This window comes from Felis catus, chromosome F2 (genome assembly GCF_018350175.1).
Source record: "Felis catus isolate Fca126 chromosome F2, F.catus_Fca126_mat1.0, whole genome shotgun sequence".
Taxonomy (NCBI): Eukaryota; Metazoa; Chordata; class Mammalia; order Carnivora; family Felidae; genus Felis; species Felis catus.
This window is the reverse complement of record NC_058385.1, coordinates 3,156,208-3,172,453: the sequence shown is the minus strand read 5'-3', so window position 1 is coordinate 3,172,453 and position 16,246 is coordinate 3,156,208. Positions and strand designations below refer to the sequence as shown.

General features: G+C 39.4%; 1 protein-coding gene across 2 annotated transcripts in view; it reads right to left on the bottom strand.

Moving 5' to 3' along the window:
* Window positions 1-16,246, bottom strand: part of SNTG1 (syntrophin gamma 1) — an 888,982-nt gene that overhangs the window by 633,222 nt on the left and 239,514 nt on the right. The gene's annotated exons all lie outside the window — the stretch shown is intronic.

Below are 16,246 nucleotides of genomic sequence, written 5' to 3'. Positions count from 1 at the left end.
GATAATGATTATCATCTAAAGTTATTTTCCATTCCTATCTTATGTCCTCTAATATGCTCAAAATGAACATAAGCAGAGAAAATATTCCATGTATTCCACACTTAGTGTTTTTGCCTCTCTGCCTGGTTACTCTCCAATATTTTTCAACATTTCTTAATGAATATCTAGGGGTAATAGCTGCTAATTATTGAGCCATGAACATTTACCATGAATCAAGAATAACAAATATTTATTAACACTTGTTACTAGGTGCAAAGACTGTTGCTAAGCACATTTACCTGAATGTGCCCATATAATATTGAGCCCGGAACTATAATCTGTGGTCTTCCATTTATACATATCTCATCTGTGATGAGAATTAACATAATTTGGCCAAGTTTATCAGCTAGGAGATGAAGGGAATGGATTTAAAACCAAAACTCTAGGGCCATGTCTTCAAGCATCGTGTATATAATATCTTATTTCATTCTCGCAACTGTATGGATTTCACAGTATTAGCCCCATTTCACAGATCAGGAAATGGTGATTCAGAGACACTACACAGTTTGACCAGTAGCACAGCTACTGAGATGCAGAGCTGAGACTCCACTTAGATTTGTCTGACACTAAAGCCGATGCCTTTAATTCAGCATTTAAGGGGCAGCTAGAACGTCACTCCCTCTATAAAACATTCCTTGATTTCCCCAAGATGAATATGCGTTTTACCCTCCATGGACCCCCAAACGTAGCACTCCATGCAAAAGCACTCAGCATGCCCGCTTAGGTGGACATTTAGCCTGCGTTATGTTGCTCACTTAGCAACCATACATTGCACTTAGCGCACTTTACGATCGACAGTCAGCACGCCGTACAATGCACACCGAACACAGTGTAAAAAGGCACATAGCACACCATGTGATGGGTACTTTGCACGCTGTATGATTGGTGCAGCGTAACATATGATGGGCGCTTAGCACACTTACAGTGGTTACCTAGGATGCCATACAACGGGCATTGTGTATGTCATACAGTGGGCACTTAGTCTATGTTACCACAGGCACATGACACGTCATACGGTGGCCACTGAGGATACAGCGCCTTATAAATGGTACCCTTCTATTAGACCAGACCAAACGGGAGCCCCACGAAGGAAGTCTACATCTTAGCTTTATACCTATAGCACTTTATGCAGTAATTAGCACATAGAATGAATTCAATGGTGGGGTAATTAGTACAATAGTTGTTTTAGTACATAAAAAATCCTTTATGTTTTATGTGCTTTTCACAGAAAAATACATGTTCTAATATGTGTTGATGTATCCTAGGTACCAATTAAATAGATATTTGAGTGATTACTATGTAAGACACACTAATAAAGAAAAAAAGCCCCGATGCCTACTTAAGGAAACAAATATAAAGGATAATAATACTGGACCAAATTAACCTTTCCCTCAGTTTAGTTAGTGCATTTTTTTATAATGATGACAAAGCCATTTTGAGACTGTTTAGAGAAGGGAGAAACGAGAGATAATAACACCTATATTTAGAATTTCACATGTAATTGCTCCCAACAGGGCTTAGGTTCTTAGTCAGGGTTTAATTTCACAGTTAGAGGAAACTGATGACTGAGTTCCTGACATTAAAAGCACATATGCTCACTCACTACTCTGCCTCCCATTCAAGAAGACCTCCGCAATTTACTTCTTATCCACATCGTCTCTTTTAAGAACTTCAAGCCAAAACCAAAATATGGCTTTTAAGGATAAGCAGCTGGGCTCTTGCATAGCGACAGCAACAGTCAGAGCAATTTCAGGTAGGGCGATATCAGTGGGTAAGTAATTATTTTATGGTTTCATTTATGAGATGATACACTGTGAAAATAAAATAACATGTTCAGTGCCAGCAACTACATATCAGCCAATGGAATTTGTAATCCAGTTACAAACGCTTTGACAAAGCAAATACTTGGAAAATTCGAGGAAGTCTTTAATCCCATCTTTAAGAATAAATCGCATTCTCATACTTTCTTCAACCTAACACTCCAATTTTAGCTATAAGCTTCAAAAATGCAGGGCCAATTTCTTTAGGAATTTGGCAACAATTTTCTCCATCGCTGCCTAGCACAAATGGAAAAAAAGGAAAGCCCCTTGGAAGTCATTTGGCATGTAAATGGGGTAATTTTCTGCCTTATTTACTCATATTTGGAAGCTATATCAATAATTTATAAGTAGATGGTGAAAAATAAAGCTTCAATCTGCTCCATTCATGTTGTAAGGACCATATTGCTTTTCATCATCTTATGTTTCAATGTCAGTTGTACTAATATGTAGTTTTAATATTTTAAACGATTTTTATGTTTTAGAAGGAACAAATATATTTTGCACCATCTATAAGATATTTCTGAACAATTATTTGTTACGCCCACCCTTTAGCAGAAATGCTGTTGATGCACTAAAAAGGTACTAAGTCTGTCGTTACAAAACGCCACAGACTTGTGACTTCTACAGCAGAAATGTCTTTCTCACCGTCCTGGGGGCTAAAAGTCAGATTCAGGTTTCTCTTGAGGTCGGCAGGGGTTTTCCTGAAGTCTCTCTCCTTGGTGTATTATATAGACAGCCATCTTCTCCCTGTGTCCTCACATGTGTGAGGTGTCTGGCCCTAATTCCTTCTTTCTATAAGGATACTAGCCATTGGATGAGGGCCTACCCTAGTGGCCTCCTTGTAATTTACTTATCTCTTTAAAGAATCCAGCTCCTATAAAGTCACATTCTGAGCTCCTGAGGGTTGGGACATCAACATAGGAATTTGGAGGGATGCCATTCAGCCCAAATTTGAAAGGTACTTTTCTTATGCGAAGGAAAAGAGACTAAAACCCTGAATTATACATATTCATACTCTGTTGTGTTGAAAATAAAACTACTTTTGGCAGTGGTTTGATCCAAGCTCTGCCACTTACTACCCAGGTGGCCTTGGAAAGATCATTTAATAAAGCAAAGACGTGGGGACCTTTGAGCATTTTAAACTGTGTACTTGTGGGTTATGTAGCTCTTTTTCATGTAGGACTCTTTCACTGTTATACCCTCTAAAAACCTGTCTCCCAAACACCCCAGTTAAAAGTGCTTGGGGGAAGGGAAACAGGGAGCATTATCAACCATAGTTTCCCAGGTCCCTTCCCAGAAAATTCTGAGTCACTATGTCTGGGAAGGGGCCTAGGACTTGGTGTTTAACAAAAACGTCCATACACGTTCCCTCTTCTCTGGACATCACCCTCACTTAGCTCTCTGTGCCCTCATTGCTGTTTCTACAAGTGATAAGTCTGTGATAAGGGTCAGTGGACATTAAGAACAACTGTTGCCCACTGTTATCAACGTTACCACGACACTCTCTATCATGACTACGGACATTCCTCTTTAGGTGTTTGACCTTGAAAGTGTCTTTCTTTGCTTTCCCTGATACCGCTGTTTCCCAGGAAGAAAACAAGTGCTTTTGGACACATCTGAAAGGTAAATTTTATTTTGAGAGAAAGTTTTTAGGAGAAAATTATGAGAATTCATGAAGGATTCTAATAGGGATCTCTCGATAATCTGACATTTCATCATTTATAAGGCATGTGAGAAAAGATCGCACGTTCACGTTCTTACATAAAGATACTCTGAAGCACCTGATCTTTTTTTTAATTCATTTTTATTTTTATTGTTTTAAATATGAAATTTACTGTCAAATTGGTTTCCATACAACACCCAGTGCTCATCCCAACAGGAAGCACCTGATCTTTTTATGTATTTTGGCAGTCGCAAATAAAACTGAAAAGAGATTCGGGGTGAGTGTAACTGTATCGTATTCTTACTATTGTACAACTGGTCTCTCTATTTGTTATTAGGAATTCATATAAGACTTATTCAGCATCCTAGTCTCTCAGAAATGCTGAAGCCGGCGAGCGCATTAGTTTTCTTAAATCAACTGCCTGACAATTAAATATGTATGCTCTTTTACGCCAATGCAGCTGTGTTGGAGCACTGAGCAGTCCAGTTACTGCCATCGGCTGGCAGTCTTTTTGTGTATACCTCTGTGATGCCTAGACACAAGCTGGCAAATCGGGTTTTAGAAGAGTTTCGTGACTTGTACGCCCTAGTGATCTAATTTTCGCATTCAGTATTTATGACCTTAGTCTACCACTTCTGCCCACGTAGTTCAGCAATCTTGACCACAACGCGGGAAGCCATGAGCTGCTGGAATCCATGCAGCATTTGCGAGTTAGCACACAATAGACCCTCAATAAATACGTGTTAAACAAATGTACTGCCAGTCCTACTTTATAAGCAAAGAGATTAGGTTCTCTTCTCTATTCACCTGGTACTGTCTTCTGTGGGAGCTCATACAGTTCAATTTCCTATAAGAAGAGTTGCTGATAATGTATTTTATCAGAGGTATCTCTGGAATTTCTTCACTTTGCTACTTCTGTTCCCTCTTAACTCATCAACAGTGCTTTCTACATGTATTGTCTTGTCCCCATATCCATGACCCGTTCTGGCTCAGGCCACTGACTCTCAACCTGGAGAGCACCAACAACCTCCTCCCTGATCCCTGCCCCTTTATTACTTCTCTGCATCGTAGCCAGAAGGGTCTTTGTGAAATATAAATCTAGGGGCACCTGGGTGGCTCATTTGGTTAAGCGTCCAACTTGGCTCAGGTCATGATCTCAAGGTTTGGGGGTTCGAGTCCCGCATCAGGCTCTCCACTAACGGCGCAGAGTCTGCTTGAGATTCTGTCTCTCACTTTCTCTGCCCCTCCCCTGCTTGTGTTCTCTTTGTTTCTTTCTCAGAGACTCTCTCTCTCAAAATAAATTAATACACTTTATATATATAAAGTGTATTATATATGTGTGTGTGTGTGTGTGTGTGTGTGTGTGTGTGTGTGTGTGTCTAAGTATCATTCCTATCATTCCTCTATTCAAAAGACTTCAAGTTCTCGGGGCAGAGTCTACACACCTTAGCAGAGTTTATAAGGCCCTCAGATCCACTTCCTGCGCAGGGCTCAGCCTGCTTCTCTCCATACACTTCCTGCACAACTGGCTTTGTGACCTACTTTAATTCCTGAAAGCGCCCTCCCTCCCTTTTCTCTGCCTCTCCCATCCCCTCACTCTCTCCAGGCACGTGAACACTCTGGACCTTCTGCCTGGGATAAACCAGGAAATATTTACCATCTTGCTATTTGCTTTGCAAAATGAGCGGAAATCAAAGGAAGGATGGGTGCACATTACCGAGGATGTGTACGTGTCTCGAAGGTTTAAAATAACGATCCAACAAAAGCATGAAATAAGGAGTGTGCAAAACACGGGGGGCACAGCCTTGCAAGGTGTGTGTGTCTGTGTGGCAGAGGATGCGCAGGGGCCCCGAGCAAAGGTAACGAGCGTGAAAGTGTGTGCAGTGTTGAGGCTGGAGGTGAGAGGCCAGCAGGCACACGCCAACCCGTGAACAGCTTTGCTCGGGGTTGGTCCCACCCCAGTATTTGTACCAGCAAAATAGAAGACCACTACTATTAGCTTTCCCATGCAGAAACAGAAACTTGATATTTAAATTTAAGATAAATATTCTTCTCTTATTGCAATCCTCCCCCACTCCCTGCTGCTCATTTTGTTTTAACCTCAAGCTGCATTATTTTCATGATTGAAAATTCAAACTTTTAGTATAGTCACAATATCCTGGAACACCTAGAAATATTCTACATCTGTGTTGCTGGTTTCCCAACATCTAATTATTCTCAAATACTAAAGCACTTTAATCATTATTTATAGGACCAAATCATGTTATTTCACACACGTATCTGACAGCTTCCATTATCCTGCAGAGTACACAACAAACGTTATTTCTGGCAGTTTCCTTGAAAATTATTTTTCTTTTTGCATATGCAATTTTGTGTATGCTGATAAATAGATCTGCTTCGCTTCCCTAGAATGCACTTGGTTTCTGTGTCTTACCTACGATCTAGTTCAGGTGTTTTATTTAAAGATATGGATAGGCTCAGAGGTTGTAATTTGCCAAAATTCCCCAAAATAATAAAGTACAGAATCAAGTCAATACCCAAAATTAGTCAGGCATCCAGTAGAGTATATTCTGACTCTATCTGAAGATGCTATTACTATATTCACAACCACTTATGTATGAAAAATCATGGTATGGAGAGGCTATTTTTTGTGTTCCAAGTGTGTATTTACTGGCAATAAAAACAGAAGACATTGTCATATTCTTAAGTAAAAATAAGTCAAATAAGTAGCAATCACTTTTTAATGCCTGGTTCAATTTGCTGTCTTCATGAGGTATGGACAAAAAGAAAATGACACGATGGGAAAAAATAATGTTTTCTCTTTTTTTTTGTAAAGAAACGCTTTGCAAGTGTTTCTTGTAGGTCAAGTTCTCCTACAGTATGTTCATGAAAGATCTAGCAATCTGCCATTGAAATATGAACAGTTGCCTTGTATAACTGCACTCATCCCAGAGCTACAGGAATTCAGTCCTTTAATATAGTGGATACCATTTCTTTACCAGTTTAGTACAGCTTAGAACTGGATACATAATTCTTGACCACAAGAATGAGGCACAAAAATTAACAATCTAAAAGTTAGAATGTGATTAATAGAAACAGCGGATTTAGAAGAAGAAAGCTCACCATCCCACTCACGGTGGCAGAGACATTAGTAGCAGCAATGGCAGCAGGTCTTTCTCGAGTGTTTGCTCAAGGTCAGGCATTATTCGGAGCCCTTAGAACTGTTGATTCATCCACATTTTCCCTAGAATGACTCCAAAAGGTAGGTACTTTTGACAGGAAAGAAACCCAAGACACAAATATCCTGAGCAGCATGGTCGAGGCTCCACACGTGGCAAGAAATGGCAAAGCTACACTTTCAACCCAGGCAGACTGCCTCCAGAGTCCATGCTCTTAGCGGCCGTGTCTCTCAAGGTGTGATGCCGAATTATCAGGCACAAGACTAGTGATGAGCAATCATGGAGGAAGAACGAAGGATGTTTCTCTAATTATGGAAATTCTGAGTCAGAGGCCCAGAAGTCTGTAATGCGTGTCCTACCTGAGCGTTGTACTTTCCTGGAAGACCAAGCATGTTTTGAAGATGAATGAACGTTGAGCTCATATTATAAAGGATTGATATTTCTTGAACAATTGCATATTCTGGCTCACACATTTACTAAATATGAGTTCATAAAGCAGCTTGTTTACCTTCTCCATGGCTTAATTTCTCATTTGAAAGGAGGCTATTGACTGGATTTACAGTGTCAACTTATACAGAGTGATAAGGGCTTAGATGATACCTGGATAATACAAGGGCTTAGATAAAAATGATACCTAGATAGCCTAATGCTAGCTATTATTTGCTTACATATTATCTCATTTATTTATCACAACATTTTGTAGACGAGTGAACCAATGTGAAAAGAGATTCACAAAGTAACTTGAATCACTCAAGGAGTGATTATTTGGACCAGGATTTGAATCACTATTCTTTTAACTCTTGCCACTGCACCTTTTATTATTTTCTTGGAGGCAAGGTCATTTTCATGGGTCTGAACAGATCAGACCCTCTCACCCACTCACCCTCACTGACCCTGGGAACCAGCTTTGTCCAAAAGACTCCTGTGAATGCAGCAATGCCCCTGAGACACTCAACCAGCCCCGGGAGGCCAATCCCCAGCAACGGTAACCCAGGTGTTTTCCTCAAAATTTTCCATTTGCAACCAAAAGGGAGAATCAGTCTTCTCTCAGATGTAGCAGTGACAGAATATAAAACTGAGTCCCTCCACTGGCCCTATTTTTCCACTACATAGACAAAGCTAGTGAGAGACAGAAAAAAGACTAACTCAAGAGAGAAAATCAGGAAATAATCAATGGGAATTGATTTCTAGAAGATTTTTTAAGATTGTTTTTGGTTTTGACTTGTATTTGTTGTTTGTTTGTTTGTTTGTTTGTTTGTTTCAGATGCTTCTGAAGCCAGCTGTGTGCCTCTAATCCCAGCAGCCTGGGGGTTTAACTCTTCATTAATTTTCCTTAGCCAACATTGCACCTGTATTTTTCTGAGCTAGTCAGAGGCAGGATTCTGTCATCCAACCGGAACACACAGTGCATCTCTATTCAAGACTAACACATAGTGGTTCTAGATTTCATTATTCTGCTTTCAATTCTGAGAAAGAGGTTAGTTTTCGTTTCTTTAATGTTTACTTATTTTTGAAAGAGAGAGAGAGAGAGACAGAGACAGAGTGCTAACGGGCAAGGAGTAGAGAGAGAGGCAGACACAGAATCTGAAGCAGCCTCCAGGCTTTGAGCTGTCAGCACAGAGCCGGATGCGGGGCTCGAACCCACGAACCGCGAGATCGTGACCTGAGCCGAAATCGGATGCTTAACCGACTGAGCCACTCAGGCTGCCCCAGTTTTTGTTTTCAAAATGAGCACAATATTATACCTATCTCCTTAGAATGAGAACAAAAAGCTGATACGTTTTTATCATTTGAAAAACTAGCATGGATGGAATTTAAGAATGAATTTCAACTTTATAAACTATACAAAGAAAAGAATCATTCAATCTTTCTTTCAAGTGTGCCCAGATTCTCTGCAGGCCAAATGGAAGAACATGAAGAACCAGGCTCTAGAGTCAGCCTCCTTCTATAACCAGTTCAGCAATTCCCTACTTATGCAGCCTCGAGTAAGCAAGTAAAGTCTTTCTTCTATTTTCTTATGCACAGAGAGAACAATTATGTCCACCTCATAGGGACACTGTAGGATTACATGACTCTAAATCTGCAAAGCCATGAAGCAATAAGATTTTATAATTAATCAATCTTAATTCATGTTATTAGCATTTATTTGAAATAAAATATTGGAAAATATGTGTAATAAAAAAAAGAGAACTTAGGAAGTAAAATAAGCTGTTGCTTATTGGAACTGAATTACCTCCTCCAGCCATTGAAGAATGGTTTCTACTCTTTGGGGTAGAGTTCATTGACCGTGGATGCTTAGTGGCTCAACCACCTGAACAACGAGGAAAGTCCACGTTGATGGGCAAATCAGCAAATCATGTTTCCAAGTTGCAGGGGTGCAGCCTTAGCCTTCATTAACCATGGTCCATTTTTAAACCCATAAATTTGAAAAACAGGGCAATAAGTAGAGGCTTTATGGCAAGTGAAACCTCAGAACATGGTGGACTCTTTAAAGCTTGCCCAGTACCCTTGGTTTCCTCCCCCCTCAAGTACCAACACTTGCGTAGCTCTTACCAAGTGCTGTACTTAGCAGGACTCCGTGTTGCTAATTACAGATCTAACCAGTACTTATTAGATTCTGAGGGGGAAGAAAACACTAACCTGATTTCAGATCTGATATGAAAAGAACATAAAAATGACGGAGGGAAACATTACTTTCCTCCTAGTTCCTGAGACTTTTAAGTTACTGGTAAATGCTCACTGTCACGGTCTAGTGGCGACAGAGAGCATACCTAACCTTAGTGACCTACAGAGAGCAATTTCAGTTGCTCACATTGTGAATTCGATGAGAGCTGTATCCGCAATGCTAAATTAAAGTGTTTTGAATTTTTTTGTGTGTAAAAAATGAATTGTGGGATTCAGACAGCAAGCCAGTGAAGATGATTTTGCTGAGAAGCATGAAGGCTGGCACTGTGACTTAGTCTAACTGTAAGTTTACTGGTTTACTCTGATATATTGGTGTTTTCCTTCATGTGAATCAAACACCTTACATGTTTTGTTTGTTATAAGGGAAACTACGACACTTAACTGAAATTATGACTCAGTCTTGGATACAGAGTAGTTCTTCCGGTTTTATTTTTCTAACACGTTCTGAAAACCTGAAGACTCACACACATTTTCATCTTACAGTAAGCTTACTTAACCTTGTAGTTTATGATGTGCTGAAATATAATTGGATTCTAAAGTTATAATAATAAATTGCATCCATTCTTAGGTTAAATTGCTTTTATGCTATAACAAGTATAAATTGTGTGCACATGTTCTGGAAATGATGTCTGAAAAGGAATTTGAACTTTTTTACACGTATGGAAAACAGTAACAATGGTTCTCACTCAGCTGAGTGATAAGAACTTTGTCAAGCAGAAAGAATAGAATATGTTGGTTCCAGTCCTATTAAGAAGCATTTTACAATATTAACCTAAATTAAAACATTGTCAAATATAATATTTTCCATGCTGTGCTATGCCTCACTCTCCATTCGAAAATGAGTCCTAGCATGAAAAATTATATATACGCAAATGTTCAGAATCTCTGGTCCTCTGTAAGTGAAATGCAAACGTTTCCACTTTACTTACAACGCTGAAATGTTTCACAACACTCTGTCTCATAGTTCTAGAGATTATTCTGCTAATGGCATGATCAGGTAGAATCGTGTAAATTTTCATAAGGAGAGAACAAAACTCAGGAACTTATTGAAATGTGACTTCTGTATCAACATAGAAATAAAAGTAATGATCACCCTAAGCCTCATAGGTAAATGCTCAGAGAAAGTGAGATTAAAAAAAAAAAAAACAGTTTTTGGCATATTAACACACTAACATAACCAACAAGAGGAAGAGATAGGCTTCTAAAATATAAAACTGCACATAGGCAGGCTAAGTGATGAGAAAGTGAATATTCAAATGTCTTACACATTTGTAAACTCACAATGATGTGGGAAACGACTGAGGATACAGAAGTGGGTAAGAATTCATCCTATCTATACAAAGACGTTTCCATCACAAAGTCAATGATGCTTAAAAAATCATAAGCAGTGGGGCACCTGGGTGGCTCAGTCGGTTGAGCGTCCGACTTCGGCTCTGGTCATGATCTCACAGTTTGTGGGTTTGAGCTCCACAGCAGGCTCTGTTCTGACAGCTCAGAGCCCAGAGCCTGCTTTGGATTCTGTGTCTCCCTCTCTGCCACTCCCCCACTCTCACTTTGTCTCACTCTGTCTCTCAAAAATAAATAAATGTATTTTTTTTATTTTTTATTTATTTTTTTAAATGTTTATTTTTCAGACAGAGAGAGACAGAGTGCAAGTGGGGGAGGGGCAGAGTGAGAAGGAGACACAGAATCTGAAACAGACTCCAGGCTCTGAGCTGTCAGCACAGAGCCCGACGTGGGGCTCGAACCCACGAACCGTGAGATCATGACCTGAGCCGAAGTCGGACACTCAACTGACTGAGCCACCCAGGCGCCCCTATAATTTTTTTTTTAAATCATAAGCAGAGTTAGCAAAAGGGCAGGTTAAGGGCCACAGAAATAAAAGAGGCCCAGCAGTATAGTTGGAGAAAAGTCAGGGCCAGTGAGAAGTCAGGAAGAAAGACCAAATTTATGCTAAACTGGATTTTGGAGGTATCATCTAATCTTATCCTCTTGTTCTGCAAACAAGGAAACAGAGCCAGACATATCTGAGTCAGTCCTACATCACAGAGCCACAGCGTGTATTAAACCAAAAAAATCATTTGTAAAGTGTAAAATGAGAGATGAGGTTAGTTACAGTGCTTCATATCGTGAGGTCTAGAATCCAGCATCCAAAATGTGACCATTTATTAGCGATCGGAGGTCACTAATGTCTACCTATTTTTTCTTTTCATGTAGAACAGGGATGAAAATGGAATGTACCTCATAAAAGGTTAAACCAAAAGACATGTGAACAAACAAAACAGTGCTATCAGCATAATGAATGCTTAAATGTTTGTCCGTTTGTTTGTTTTAATACCTCACGATGGCATAGTTTACATGACCTCAGAACTAGACTAGGATGATTGACACTTGGTTCCTTTCAGACCAAAATTCTGTGCGATGGATATGCTTGGCCATAGGCAATTAAATCACAGACCGATTGTTTCAAAAAGTACAAGAAATTGGAGCAAAAAAAAATTTTTTTTTTTTTTTACTATAAGGTAGGACTAGAGCTCACACTTTTTTATATTAACTGGGCTTTTAAAGTATTTCACATTTTGACTATTGCATAAGTACAATAGGAAAGAATATTCAAAGATGACTTATTCAAGCATAAGCTATGCACAAAGGCTTTGGCAGCCTCATCGTTTAGATTCATAAATAATCCCTACCAGGCAACCAGGGAAGGGCTGGCCTTCCAACCAAGGAAGATGGCTCTCACTTAAGGCAACGTGTGACCTCAGGCAGGACCATTCATTAAGGCCTTGGTTCTTTTAGCATCAGCACAGATGTATTAATATCTGACATCTCTTGGTGATTCAAGCCCTAAATGATTTCTCATGTAAGAACAAATTTCAAATGTTGAGAAGTTCTGAATAATTATAACTTTCTAGAGCAAAGCCATTTGAAAAGTTGCACTGGTTCTGATTCTAGAACAGGATATCATAGACTCAAATTTCCTTGCTCTTTTTTTCCATCTAAATAAAACTGAATGTCCTGGAAATTATTCGATAGAAGAGAATAACAAGGCTCTGAAATCCGTCCAAGGTGGGGGTGTGTGGGCAAAGTGTATTATCTAAAGAACTCAGGACTTGACTAAGGACAACAATGTGGTCACTCGGTAGAGTTTTCTCTTTCTCATAATGTTGGACTGATTGTCAACGAGACCTACGGGAATTGCCACAAGGACTTGTCTATCTAGATAAAAGGCCAGAAATGGGAAGCGCACCAGAGACCCGGGAGGAGCCCCATCGTTCACCCTGGAGCCCTGGCAGTGGTCCCATTGTGGGCACCAGCACTGCAGTGAAGCCCAGACGTTCTGCTCCACTTCACAACTGGCCTTGTGGGGGATCTGATCTACCGGCATCATGAAAGGCCTGGTTGCCCCATTCCATGTCACGAATGGGATGCTGGTGGTATTCTGATCACCGGCATCAGTGAAAACAGTGAAGCCCTGATTATAAAACAAATGAGACTTTACAGCAAAGAAAATTACTCGCTAATAAGATGGGCGTTATATAAGGATAAAAAAGTCAGCCCACTAAGGTGATACAGCAATCCTAACCATGTATATCCCAGTGGACAGACCTCCAGGATTCATGTAGCAAACACTGACAGGGCTGGAAGGAGAAATAGAGCCACCCATAACTATGTTGGGATTTCAACGTGGACCTCTCAGCAAATGATAAAACCAGTCAACAAAAATAAGGAAGGAAACTATAGAACTGAACAACACCATCAATCAACATGAGCATCATAGGTCAGTCAGCCAACATCAGAGTAAGCATTACCAAGGGGCCATGGAACATTCACAAGAAAAACATATTCTGGGTCAAAATCTAAATGTAAGAAATTAGAAAATTGAAATCAGATAGAATATGACCTGGTTCTTCATGATAATGACTTCCGTGAAAAGGCCTTACACAATCTTAACCTCTCTCCCTCACAGTATAAAACCACATCTTAGTGGAATTCACTCAACATTTCTTCCAATCTTATACCCGACTAGCAGAAGCTTGCAAGAGATATGCACAAAAGTAAACTGGCTGTTTCACTTTAACTTCATGATCTCAACAGGGTCTTTCAGTATAAACCTTATACATTTCCAGTTACATTTATTTCTTAACTACTATTAGCATGTTTTTTGCTGTTAAGAATGAATTAATGCTTTTACTGCTTATTGATAATATTAAAAATCTATTGGTTTTATGTATGCATTTTTTAGCTCCTTGTCGGATCAAATTGTCTAAGATAAGTCCAATTGCTTTTTAGCTGAATCTTTGAAATTCTAGTTTTGCAATAACGTATGTGAAAATAAATAATTGTGTCTCTTATCCTATGCATATATTTTTTATCTTTATTTTTTGCATTAGTCTTGGGCGACTATTACCAGTTAGCATCTCCAAAATAATCCAGTACTTACACATAGCGGAGATAGCACTGACCTGAGCTGTACGGATTTCAGTAATAGCGGTTTTAGTGTTTTAACATTTACTGTATTAGGTATTTGCTGTAGGAAAATAGCAAGCATTACAATGTCTAAGTACTTTCCATCTATTCCTAATTAATTAGTTTTTAAAAGAAACGGTCATTTAATGTTATCAAATGTCATCCTGAGAGTGGAGTTTTTCCATTATGAATAAAACATAAAAATAATTTGTGTAAAGTTGAACCATTCATGCATACGTAAAATTAAATACTTGGTAATGCTGCAGAACACTTTTAATATATATCTTTTGATTTTATTAATTAGTATTTTAATTAAGAGTTTTTTCCCTGCCATCTTAGGTCCAATTAGTACGATGCTTCATTTTATGCTATCATAAAATCCTTCGGTTGGGGGATTATATGAACTTCAGTCTTTTTTTTTTTTTTCTAATTTAATATGTTTAGAATTGAGTCATCTATGCTTGCCTATCTGCTTTGCTATATTATTCTTTTGGTATAATCTTGGATTCAATTTACTAGCATTATAGTTAGAATAATTATATCTGTATTCTTAGGTCAAATTTTCTTATTGTCATATCTTAATAACATTCTCATATGAAATATATGCCAACTATCTTTTCTGAGATCTCAAATTCCTTGAATGTTGAACTAAATCATCTGTTCTCTGAAGATTTCACACTTGTCTTTTGTATTGGACCCTTTTTCCAGTATTACTGCATTAATCAAGTTTCCTACCTCTTTGCAATAGAATTTGTTGTCCACTGGGGTTAGGCAAATGCTGGTGTAGTTTCACCTGTGATAATCCCTCGAATAAAAATTTTCACTAAAGAGGGTGAGTGTATTTGTCTGCTAGGGGTTCCATAACAAAATACTATAGACTGTGTGACTTAATCAATCAATAGAAATCGTTTTCTCACATTTCTGGAGGCTAGAAGCTCATAATCAAGGTACCTTCTGCATTCGTTTCTGGTGAGGACTCTTCTTGGCTTGTAGATGGCTGCTGTCTCACTCAGGTAAGGACAGAAAGATAGCTCTCCGGTGTCTCTACTTATATGGAAATTAATCCTATTAGGACTTTACCCTTATGATATCATTTAATCTTAATTTACCCTTAATGGTCCTTTCTTTAAATACAGTCACCGTGGGGGATGAGGCTTCAACACATTTAGGAAGGACAGAGGTCAGACCATAGCTGGGAGGGACAGAAGTAACTTAGGAGGTAACCCCAGAAAGCAAATGTGAGGAAGTGTAGAGTAAGACAGGAAAAGAAAAAAACAAAACAAAAAACCAAAAACCAAAAACCCACCCAAACTGATGTGCTATTAGCATTAGTACTGTAATCAACAGAAGCGATTCTTCTAGGAGCCTTGTGATAACACTGAATTCATCCCCCCAGAAAACTCTGTGTGAAGCAGAGATCACCAACCTACAATCTGTAGGTAGGGTTACCAGATAAAATATAAGAAACTGTGTTGTGGTTGTTCCCGAGGATGACAAGATTATACTATGCCTGGCTAGCTAAAATGTTAACACGGAGATTTCGGGGGGGCTGCAGTTAAACTTGGGAGGGGCGCGGGTCTCTGGGAATGCTGGAGGACTGCCTATCCTCCCTGACTGCTGAATTCTTGCGGGGTGTTTCTGCAGTCCCTGGGGAACTCCATCATCCACACATTGTATACAAAGCTTAGCAAACCCATAGGACGCAGAGACCCTTGCTGTGTATCTCTGATTTGATTAGCCTTATGATTGTTCACCCGTAAGTCACGCACCCTTCGCTTCTGCATGCCTGAAATGTGGTAGCCCTCGGGACACAGCAAGCCAACCGACATTTGTGATGGGCCTGACACTGCAATAAATGAGAATACGAGTGAGGCCGACGGGGTCTTCGTCTGCGAACGTTGACCCCCATGCCTTCTCCTCTCTTTCTTAGCAGAGGGTGGAGTTATGTTTCATCCATTTGTGCAGGGATGTAGGGTTTACTGGCCATTCCCAGAAAAATTCAATTAGCTTTGCATTTCATATAAACAACAAATAATTGTTTAGGATATACCTATGCTAAAAAAAAAAAAAGTTAATTGCATTTATTTGTGGTAGGATCCCCTCCCTAAGGAAAGAAAAAAAAATCCTCAAGGCAACCTGGTTATATGCCTACATGACATCCCTCATGACCTTGTAACATGAGGCCCCTTAATCGGACTACATGTTTGTGTGTTACCGTATATGGGAGACAAAGATGTGGAAAACATATAAAAAAAAAAACTACTCCATGTGGTGTTGGGGGCTCAGCTCTTCAGGTAGGAACCCAACTGAGCTGGGCCAGCACGAATAAAGTTGCTTCCTGGAAAGAAAAGCCTCAGTGTCACAACTCTCTGTGCGAGAATCCCGCTGCA